The following is an 11137-nucleotide window of genomic DNA, read 5'->3' as shown; positions in this document are numbered from 1 at the left end:
AAGTTCAGAGCACTTTATGGGCTCGCCTTGTCGTCGTGGCTCGGTAACGGTCAAAGTCAAGCGGCTGCCGGAATCAGGTTGCGCAGCGAGATAACGGGCCGCAGTAGAGCCTGGTCTACCGTCGTCAGGGAGTTACGCTGAGGCTTCGAAAACCGCACGGTTTAAATAGTGCTACCCGTTCAAACCTCGTGAACCGCTGCCGCTTGTCATACATCTTCCCGTTGTTTAGCGCAAAGAAAACTGCAGGTACATATCAGGCAAAATCTGTGTATATAACCGGCAGCCCCCAAGTTCGTTTAGGTAGAAACGCTTGTTGGGTTGCTTTTTACAACAGTAAGCGAAAAAAGCGGCTGCGCAAGCAATACATGGCGGTTTCCAAATTCTGCAGAAAGGCTCCAGCCGCGTAAGAAAAAAATTACGCGGTCGAAATGATGCCAAACCGCTGCAGCCTACGAAATTAAAGCAAGCACAAACAGAACAGATGTCCCGATGGCGCAGTTTCAGGCAGGTGGCGCACGAGAACTGCCAAGGCGGGAAATTTAAATTGCATATTCATCATGGGAGGAGCGAGACAGGGCGGTGAAGAGCGTGATGGGTGGTAGCAGTGAGCGGATAACGATGCAACCACCTATTATGGCGAATAGCTGCTTCGCACTTCGGACAGCATTCACATTGAGTGGAACGCGTTTAATTTCTTTCACGAGAATTTCACAAATACCAACCAAGTTTCAAATTTTTTACGACACATCATCAGCAGTGACATCACGAATAACGTACAAAAGACAGTTTAGTCAGTGCATCCATCCTTGTTGCGACATGCAAGCGTTGCTATTAAAGAGAACCAGAGACCGCACAACAATGGTACAGCTATGTTTCATGTTTACTCGTCGTAGCTTTCGTCAGGGGCCGCAAATCTATACAAAGTATTTTTCCGCAACTACATCGCAAGCGCAGCGCGAAAAAAGTGTCTCAGACAGCCTGCCTCATTATGATGTATCTTAATTGTTTGAAGTCATTATTGTGTTCAAGACAGTACAATCTTCAGAATTAGGAAGAGTGGAGCTCTGTCCTAATGATTCATTTAAAAGCCAACCTAAAGCTAGGTGCACTGCACGAGAGAAACAGGTAGGCCTGATACTGTCATACCTGAGAAAGCTGAATCCAGAGTTCAGGTTAAACGGAACGCCGGATCCTGCTGCTGGCAGCTCCCACTCGTCAAGCTCCACTGTTAAGTCATCCCTAGAGGTAGGCTCGGCTACTGGCAGCTATTGCTCACCGAGTTCTTGTCACTCTTGTGTCAACCTTTCTGTAATATTTAAACGTTTATTTAAAGCTACGCAAGATTTCACTTCCGTCCGAGACATCTGCGCTCGCTAGTTGGTCAAAACGAAGTGCACTTCAGAAGGGAGCGCGACCCTACGGCGAACAACTTCTCAACATGCTTTCTTTTCCTCTTTTCCACGCGTGTGGTGTTCTGGGAGTGAGCTTTAGGTTTTACCACCCGCATGTCCTCTCTCTCCCCTTACCCAAAGTTGAGTAAAAATTTTGGTCGTTGAGGCGACTGTGCCGCCCCCCCCCCCCCCCCCCCCCTAAAAAAAAAAGGACAGTCGCTCGTTGACTCTAGAGAATGCTCCCTCTAATGGCGTTTGCTGGTTATAGTTACACTAGCATTGCGCACGGAGCGCACCCACGGAGCTCCGACCTGCTTCCTTTTTACTGAAAGCAATGAATCGCCGGCTGCACGCGGCAGTCACCTTCTTCGTAGCAGGCCCGGCGGGCACCACACGTACTTCTCAAGCTTGCGACGTTTGACCGGCCAACTTCACCTTCGCCTACCAATAGGCCAGAGACACAGCCTATCAAAAGCACCTAAGAGGTGCTCACTGTGCGGACACTTTTCATTCTGCTCGCGAGTGTGAATGAGGGAATGTTCTGCTCGAGCCCCGCGAAAATACGCATTTATTTCACAGTGTTCTGCCTCCCCAATGACGTTCCGGCCATTGAGTTAATACTATTGACTCTAGAGCAAAAGCTGCCCGGCCAGCCGGGGCATTGAAACCGTGCTAAACCTTAGCGCAGCCATGAAGCCACCCTCCCAGCGTCGCCTGCTGTCTTTTTGCCTGCTAGAGTTTGCGGCAGTAGTGGGTATTCACCTAGCAACCAACGAATTCCATCATGGCTACCACCGGTGCAGCGAATGCGCCGTGACAACTTTGCTGCGTAGAAACGTTGTGTGAGGTTCTTCCTGGGGTAGGCAGCGAACGTTTGGGCCATGCTAACGCGTTAGATGTAGTGCTGCATTCTCCAGCACCTTGGAAGGGTAGCGCGTAGATGAGCGGGTAATTCGTACGCTAGGAGAGGTAGCGTTTGCGTATGCGTGACGGGAGTTTGGTCGTCACTTCCGAGTGGCGCGGACGTGTTTTTTCGTGCTCCTGTGCTTCGGAGAGACTTCATTTCGGCCGCCCGTTGTACGCGCTGGATTTGGATGTCGCCCTGCTTTCGCTCTGCTGGTGTGAGCGGCCGAGTGCCAGCTCCCGACCCCCCTCTCTCCCTTCCCCCCCCCCCCCCCCCCCAGTACCCGTCCGTCGGCCGCACTCCAAACCAGCGAACTCCGATGCGATCGGGCCCACTGATCTTCACTTGGTTGCTGGATGGCTCATCGCCGCTGTCGCGGCCGGGTGCGCGCACTGCCACCGGAAGTTTAACGGCTCATCCCGGAAATCGGGCGTCTGCTACGCTTCTCACCCGCTGATAAGCGTCCCCATCGGCGCATTTTGGCATTTTGTTCTCACTTTATTGCATTTTGGCGATACACATAGCGTTCAGATCGCAACTTATGCTACACGGAAACTTGCGAAGTTAATATGAAGCCGAATTTAATTGCCAAGGAGAACGAAAACGTCACTTAGGTCTTGGTTTGTGAGGAGACGACGCCGCTCGAACGGGATTTATGCTAGCGAGTGGATTTTATGATTCGTGTTAAGGTGCACGTCTTGCAATAATTTAACAGTCGTGACGGGACTTGTATTAGTCAGAACAATAAATTACCAGCCGTGAAAGGACTTAGATTATCCGAAAATCAACTAGCTAAGCGAGTTCGATATCAACACGGAGGAAGCTGCCTGAAACACAAGAACCGATTTGAGGTTTTCTACGTGCCGACAAAAAAAATCCTGAAAATGACTGCATGTGCGGAGCTTGCTCCTGCTTTACCTTTGAAGGTCAGTACATCGGAACACTTTACAGTATGAATTCAAGCATGTGTAGTTGGGAATTATACCCCTAGCATCTTAGAAAGCTATCATAGCACCACTGAGATACATAATGCAGATAGCAGCATTTCAAAAACTGAAAGAAAAAAATGGGTACTTAAAATTTAAGACCTCGCGCTTTGTAACGTAATGGAGATGTTTTTTTCCAATTACGTTTCATTGCTTACAGCACATGGTTGCACAGCTTTTCACAGCTCCATGTAGATTTTATTGTACTCCGAGTTAATTTGTAGGGCGGTATTTTTAAAGCGACTCTGCAAATCTACTACAAAAGAAGTTGGCGCCAATGCAGGCGATTTCAGTGTCTAATAAATGTAGCATCAACTGCAGGCGAAGTTATACGAACGCTAAATGAGCGAACTGCGATGGCCGCACAGTAATCTTTTTTTTTTCATGGTCGCTATACCAAAATGCCGAGCCGTGTCGTACTATACCTTTTCCAGATGCTTCGGGAAAGAAAAAAAACGTGGGCACGGCGTCAGGCTGTAGCCGAGTTCGTGCGCCCGTTCTATCAAAACAGTTGTCAGTAAAGTGGTCATTGTGGAGCCTGCGTCCTGGGAATTGAGCCCACTTGTCCCTTGTTAAGTTTGCCACCCAAGGCCGGTATAAATCCGGCTTAGAGCGAAGGAATCTGCGTAACAAGAGCCACAGCTTAAAAACGACACTGATTTGACATTTGCGTTTCGCTGCGTATCACGCACGTCGTACAGAATATTGTAATACTTCCAAGTGAAACGTCTTCCTAGACGACTTCTCTGGTCTGCTTGTGCAGTTGACGGTGCAAAAAGCAGACATTTTTGGGGGAATGCGCGCGAAACAAGCCCATACGGAGCATGCGCTATGCTGGAACGGCGGCCATTTGCCCGACTTCCGGGACGAGCGCTCGAACTTCCGGCGTCCGCGCGCCGGAGAGCTGGAAGCGCCATCCAACAACTCTAGTGGAGATGAGTGCTTCCGCCTGATTGTTTTTTTTTCCTGATTGCTTCCCTCGCATTCGCGCAAGCGCTGTTTCTGAATATATTCTCGTGTGTGTGGTAAAAGAGTTCAGTTGATATCCAGCGCTAGTACTGTGTAGCCTTTTCTTTGGTGTCCCGTGTCTACAGTGTCATTTTAACATGTTTCACACGCCGCCAGCCCCCCCCCCCGGATGCGTCAGCTTATGGTCTTCGCGATCAGTTGAGGTGCTCTTTACAACTACTAGCTTTTATAGCGAACGGAAGTTCGAACTAGAGCATGCTTCCAAGAAATGCGTGTAAATGAAAATCGTGCTAAACATACGAGACCCCTGCACCATGTGTGTCAACTTTTGTCTCCAGTTGAAATGCTTTTAGGTAGTGGCCCTTGCATTAGCTTAGATTCAATAACCGTGAAATACCGAAGCCTAATATTAATATGTTATGTGCATCATGAAACTCACTCAAGATATTTTTCCTTTTTCTAAGCAAGCGTAGAAGATTTGGCAATGGTTGCGTGCTCAGAGACGTCACAGAAGATAAAATAATAATGTTGCCAGGTTGCATTAGGTCACAATTAATCTATTTAGTAGCAGCCTAAACAACATTTTAGCAAAAGCAAACCAGAAACTAAAAGGGTATCATGCAAAACATGCAGTGCCATTCTGGGTTGGTGGTCACTATAGCTTTCAGTACTTACAAACACAAAGAAAGTTGTGCTAGTGTTTATTATTATCACCGCATGGCTCTTTGCCCTTCAAAATTTCACATCCCCCTCTCTCACAAAGAGGAAAGAGGAAAATAATGTGGGGAATTGACTGGCTCCAGCAAAGCCATGGCAGGTTTAAAGCTAAAACAAACAGGGCTAGAAGCCAACAATATTTTGCGAGGAAAACCAATTTAAATTTAGAAAACTCTTTGTAGTTAAAAAGGGCAGAAGAACGAAAGAAACTCGTATAAATAGTGGCAGCATAAATGAAATGAGAGGCAGCATGAATGAGAGGCATAAGTGAGAGGCAGCATGAACAAAACAAGTGCAATTATAAGTGTCAGTTTGCCACAAGAGCCTACCAGAAAGGAGCAGCTCCACTTAAGAAAGAAATACAAATGGTGTACAGTATATACATCTTGTACACAGCAAATCACTCATATTTCACTTGTAGACAGCGTGCACTGAAAGCAATCAAATGAATTCTCGTCTTGAAGAAGCAGATTGAAGTGCGTGACACGGAAACACACATAGAAATTGTACTTGCTATTCCACACCCTGTTTTTTTTTTTTCTCCTCATTTTTCTATTCTTTATTTATACGAGTCCTTTCTTTCCCTTTCAAGCCCCTTATCCCCATTTCCATGTGTAGCGCAGCCGACTGGACAGTTCTCATTCTTTCCTTGAATAACCTCCCTACCTTTCTCCTACTGTTTTTTTTTCCTTTCCTTCAACTTGCACACTAGAGCTGTGCATGGGCCCGGGCAGGCGCGAAAACCCGAGCCCGGCCCAGCCCGCGGGCCGGGCTAGGCCCGGGTAGCACGCATTTTCTCGGGCCCGGGCCGGGCGGGGGCTTGAAGCAAAATTTTCTCGGGCCATGCCGGTCCGATCCGGCCCGGGCAGTTCCTGACGCCTGGCTATCCTGTGCCGCAAATTCTAAATTATTGACAAGAGAAAGTTTTCTTGTTAATAATTCAGCTAAAGTGAAAACAAAAAAAGGAAGTGCTAATTCACTACCACGCCGTTAAAATATATGATAAAAAGATGATTGCACTGAGAAAGCCTTCATATCAATAAAAGAAACGTCTGGGTCCCACCAGCTTAGTGGGAGACAGCGGGCAAGAAAACGAGGGCACTTCAGCCACAGACTACAATATGATTGTATTTTCTCTCTCCTTTTCAAAAATAAAACAAACAGAACAAAGGTGATCTAGATTTCGCAGTGTGTACAGAGTTTGAAGAACCGATTTTCTTAGCAGAGCCCATAAATTTTTCGCGCAAGCATTTTTTTAGAGCCGTGACTAAAGGGAAGAAAGAACAGAAGCGCAGATAAAATAATGCTGCCAACCTAAGTAGGGGGAAAGACAAAAATCAAATGGTGAAACGGGACGCATCGTCTGATCAAATTTCAGCAAGGAATGGAAGAACGAAAGGTGCAATATCTGTTGAAGAATCGCAATAATAAAAAAATTCATTTACTCGGAATCAGTTGAGCTATCCACGGATGTGCCTTGATTTCGAAGACTGGCAAATGAAGTTACACGACTACCGAAAATACAGCTTTTAAAGGGACACTGAAGTGAATTTGTCAAGCTCCCGTTTTTGCTTGCACTGCGTAGACTGGCTCAAATTAGCACACTTTTCATCGTTTATCCGGTTGACAAATCGGTAATTATTTTATAAAGCGCGAAAGAAGAAAAACTACCATGCGCTGTTTGCGGCGGCCGCACCAACTAAGGCTGTGACGTTGAGAGGAGGGGCGCCGTGATTGGACGGTGCCCAAGGTTAGCAATCACACAAGTTTCGGTTTCGGTTTCGGTTCTGTAAAACATAACCAATGGCTTTGTTGGATGGGCATTCTCAATATCTCAGTAATCATCGTACCGCGCTTCTGCCATGTTGTCGGCTGTAAAATGCACAAGATAAGCCTCCCAGGACGGCTTGTAGTCGTAGCATTCACTAGCCGAGACCTACGCAGTGCATGAACGCCCTCCGCGTACCCGCAGACGCCCAAATGTCATGCGCTTTTCCCCCATATTTGGAGCTTGCCTCCCTCATGCCTGTATCGTAAAAAGCGTGTTCGCACCAGGCCAAGGGTCTGTTCATTCTGGCCTGTGCCCGCTGCCTGCAAGCAGTCGGTGCTTATGACAACAGCACGCCAACGAGAACTCGCTAGCGCGCCAGTGCCAGCCTGCGCGCGTTTTGTAAACTAGTTCGTGTAGCCATGAACGTTGCGGCCCCAAAAAAGGTGAACTCAATATAGAAAACATCGGCGGAAAAAAAAAAGTTAACTTACAAAAAAGAAAAGCACGTACCCGCGGGGATTCGAACTCGTGACTCGCAAAACATTTGCGGTGTATTCCTAGCGCCCCAGACTGCTAGGCCACGGAGCGGGACGCGAATGCCTTGCTAATATAGGGTATATATTGCACAACCGGTTTACACTTTTATTTATTTTTGGCATTTCAAGCCGCTTAGCTGACTCTTTGTTGTACTACGCTCGTGCAGTAAGCGTCGCCCGAGTTTCCACAGTAGCTCACGTCTAGCAATTGCATTTCGTAGACGGAAAAGCGTTCGCAGATGCGTAGTCGTGCTGCTGACCGCTGTGCTTGTTCGCCCAGCGCAAAAGTGCTTCCCGCGCCCTAGTTTTACGCTGTACGGTAAAAATATCAGTTGATTTTATTTGCTTAGTACCTATATTGACTTCGCTGACTCTTCTCCCGCCTTTAAGAGGCCTTATATTTTCCTACTGGCGTACCAGTCAGCGAAGCGTCGCATGTGCAGCGCTTGTGTGAAGCGACCTTGACTTGGAGCTAGATACAGTGTACAAACAAACCAAGTAAAGAAAGGCACATTCTTCCATTCACAAACGTGTCCTGGCTTCGTTTCAACTAAGCGAATTCGAATTGCGACCAAGCCAATTTTTTTTTAACCTCCTTGATTGCGACGACCCGCCGGCGGCCGGCGGACGAAACGTTGGGCCGACTGACTCTGTCAGCCGGGGAGCCGTGCAGTAGCGCAGCCGTGGCGCAGCCAATTGCCAGCTCATCCCCTCCTGACGTCACACGAAAACGCCACAGAAAGTGGGCGAGCGTAAAGAGAGGAGGACAGCGTTTTTGAATTAGTTTTTCTACTAAATAAAATCGCGTAAACGCGCCTAGAGTGGTCGAAACATGGCCTGGGGACTCCGGACTACAATTTGCGCTAGTAATCCCGCAATGTTTACATATCACTTCAGTGTCCCTTTAAGTGAGGATAAGTTGTACACAGTTCGGTCCAAGTTTAAAGGAAATTTAACTCTAAAGTAGTCGTATTCGCTTTGTGCTTATGCTTTTTAGGTTAACAGCAAACTTCTTCAAGTTCATGTTAAAATCCTGTCAGACTAGGGATGATATTTAACAACACTCTGGCGGGCTCGGGCTGGGCTGGGGCTCATATTTTAGAAGTTTGTCAGGCTCGGGCCGGGCTCGGGCTCAGATTTTAAAAGTTCGTGGTGCCCGGGCGGGCTCAGGCTCAATTTTTATAAATTTCTTGGGCCCGAGCCGGGCCTGAGCCGTGTCTCTATCGGGCCGGGTCGGGCTGGGCCTAGAAATTGCGGCCCGTGCACTTCTCGATTGCACACTAGGTCATCTTAGACTCGCTGATAGCATTAAAAATTTCCCTAAAGGTCTGGAGGGAAAATTTCACGGGAATCGCTCATATATATGGGCCCATTGCCTTTTCTGTGTTTCTCTTTGCTTGTTCTCACAGCCAAAGAGTAATGTACTGTATGTGCTGTACGCATGAAAAGTAATGTAGTGATGTATGTGTACAGGATTTAATTGGATTCAGCTTGAACAGATAATTTCTCATGTCTCAAACATAACCTGCTGAAGAATGACATGGCACGGCTGTCAATGTAAATTTGTTTTTGTTTAGTTGCCGGAATTGCAACACAGAATATGTTCTGTCGTGTTGTGATACATAGTGGCTGATGGCATTATCCTACCCCCATTATTTTGGATGAAACTAAGAATGCTGGTGATTTCAACCAGAATGAGCTGATACTTTCATAATCAGCTACAGAATTACTGCCACCCAGCTCTGGTAGTGTAACTTCGTCGTCGTCCTTGTTGCTGTGAGCACGCTGGATGGAAGCTCGGAAATTTGACAAGGTCTGCGACGGCATCTCCGCGGTCACCGGTTTGACGACATAAATAGGAAGGCTGTGCTACGCGTATTGGACTGCGAGAGGGATGGTTTATTATTCCTTCTTTCCAATGGATATACACAGCTGAAGAATGTCTGCAGGTGGTCCTGACTGAACCGATACGTGCAGATGTAATTGTCGCAAATAAAAAAAATTTAAAGTTCAACTTTTTGATGGTATGCTACATGCATGTATGCTACATGCAATACATGTTATTCTGAATACTCTACACTAGTGAATGAGAGAGAGAGAGAGAGAGAGAGAGAGAGAGAGAGAGAGAGAGAGAGAGAGAGAGAGAGAGAGAGAATATTTTTATTTCTTCAGCAGAGGCTGATGTGTGGGCGTCGCCCCGTGGAAGGCGTCCCTAGTCCGGGATGCCTTGACTTCGGCTGGCCGTCCGTGCTCGGGTCACCAACTTACGCTGGATATCTGGGTCCGGGCTGGCCAGGGAAGCCCTCCACTGCTCGAAGGTTGGGTTGGATGATTGTTTCATGCTAAGCAATCTGATTCGCTTTCTATAGTTTGTATTTGGGAGCTGTTTCACCGTTAACCACTATGATATATAACTGATAAGGCGCAATAACTATTTTATAGGTACACTCAAATTCATTTACTTCTGAAGGGAGAGATATATTCTTGGTCGACTTCGCCTTGCGCTAATGCACAACATGCCATCACGACTTAAGAATTCGCATATGTACGTTAGCACAAGGGGCTTCGAAGGCGGTTTCCATAAACAGACAAATTTTTGGCCAAAACCAAAGTTATTTCTGGGAAAACCGAGCGCGAACTGAAGTGGTCGTTTCCCTTCATTAGGGAAGGCGGACAGGGAAGGACAGAATATTTTCTTAACCCCCAACGAGGTTGGGGCCAAGACATCGGCGGTTAATGCTCGCATGAATGAATTTTACTACTGCGCCTCCTCTGTGCAGGTATATACGTGGGCCATATAAGAGTCGAAGTACAGGTGGGAACGGGAGCAGCGGTTACGGTATGGCGCCTGATCTTCGTCTTTTCCCTGTGCAGGATATGCTTGCGCTCGTCGCCACGTGGCTATCGCCCTCATGACCTTGCCACCCCGTGCTGTTTCCGATAGCAAGTTTCTACGGCGACAACCCGGAAAACACCCCCATCACCAATGCGACTGTTCCTACGGGGCGCTGCATTCAACAATCATACCCATCGACAGAGACATCCTACCCAAGCCCGGATTTAAGAAGCCGCCCGACCGCCTACACCTTCAGTGGGCACGGGAGCAGCGGTTACGGCATGGCGCCTGATCTTCGTCTTTTCCCTGTGCAGGTGTGTACAAAGTTTTCGCTCTATGCGAAGCGCTCTAGCGATCGGTGCCTTTTGCTGTTCCCCTGCCCACGGGTAGTGTGTGAAAGTATTGGTGAATGTATTTGTACTGCCCTTCTTTTGTTACGCGCTGGCGATATTGAGTCGAATCCAGGGCCTACAACTCGTTCTGAGGCCTTGCTAGAACTTGATTCATTGCCAGAGAACCCTGCTGAACAAATGACCGTTTTGTTTCATCTACTAAAAGACGTTCATGCTCGTTCACTTCAAGCATCAAAAAATCACTCTGACCTAGCTGCCGACATTAGGGCATAAAAAATGGCCAAAAAAATATAGAATCGAAAGTCACCGGCATCCTAAAAAGACTAGATGATTTGGAAGAAAAAAACTAAGATCTTAGACAAACATGACAACGAATTAACAAAAACTCAGGAAGCTATCGAGGAATTAACTACATAAAACAGCACGTTACAGTCCCGCGTGGACGAACTTGAGGACAGATCCCGCAGAGACAATCTGATCATTCGAGGCATTCCGGACTCGAAAGAGACGTGGGAACAAACAGAAACAAAACTAACCACTTTTGTTACTTCTGTTCTTAATACCTTCACGCCAGATTCCATCCATCGCGCGCACAGATTAGGATTCTTCACTCAAACCAAATGTCGTCCTATCATTGCCAAATTCACGAACTCGAAAATAAGGGATAAACTTCT

Source organism: Haemaphysalis longicornis, unplaced genomic scaffold (genome assembly GCF_048455015.1).
Source record: "Haemaphysalis longicornis isolate Haplotype H1 unplaced genomic scaffold, Haemaphysalis longicornis Haplotype H1 scaffold_2, whole genome shotgun sequence".
NCBI lineage: Eukaryota > Metazoa > Arthropoda > Arachnida > Ixodida > Ixodidae > Haemaphysalis > Haemaphysalis longicornis.
Note: the sequence above shows the minus strand (reverse complement) of the source record.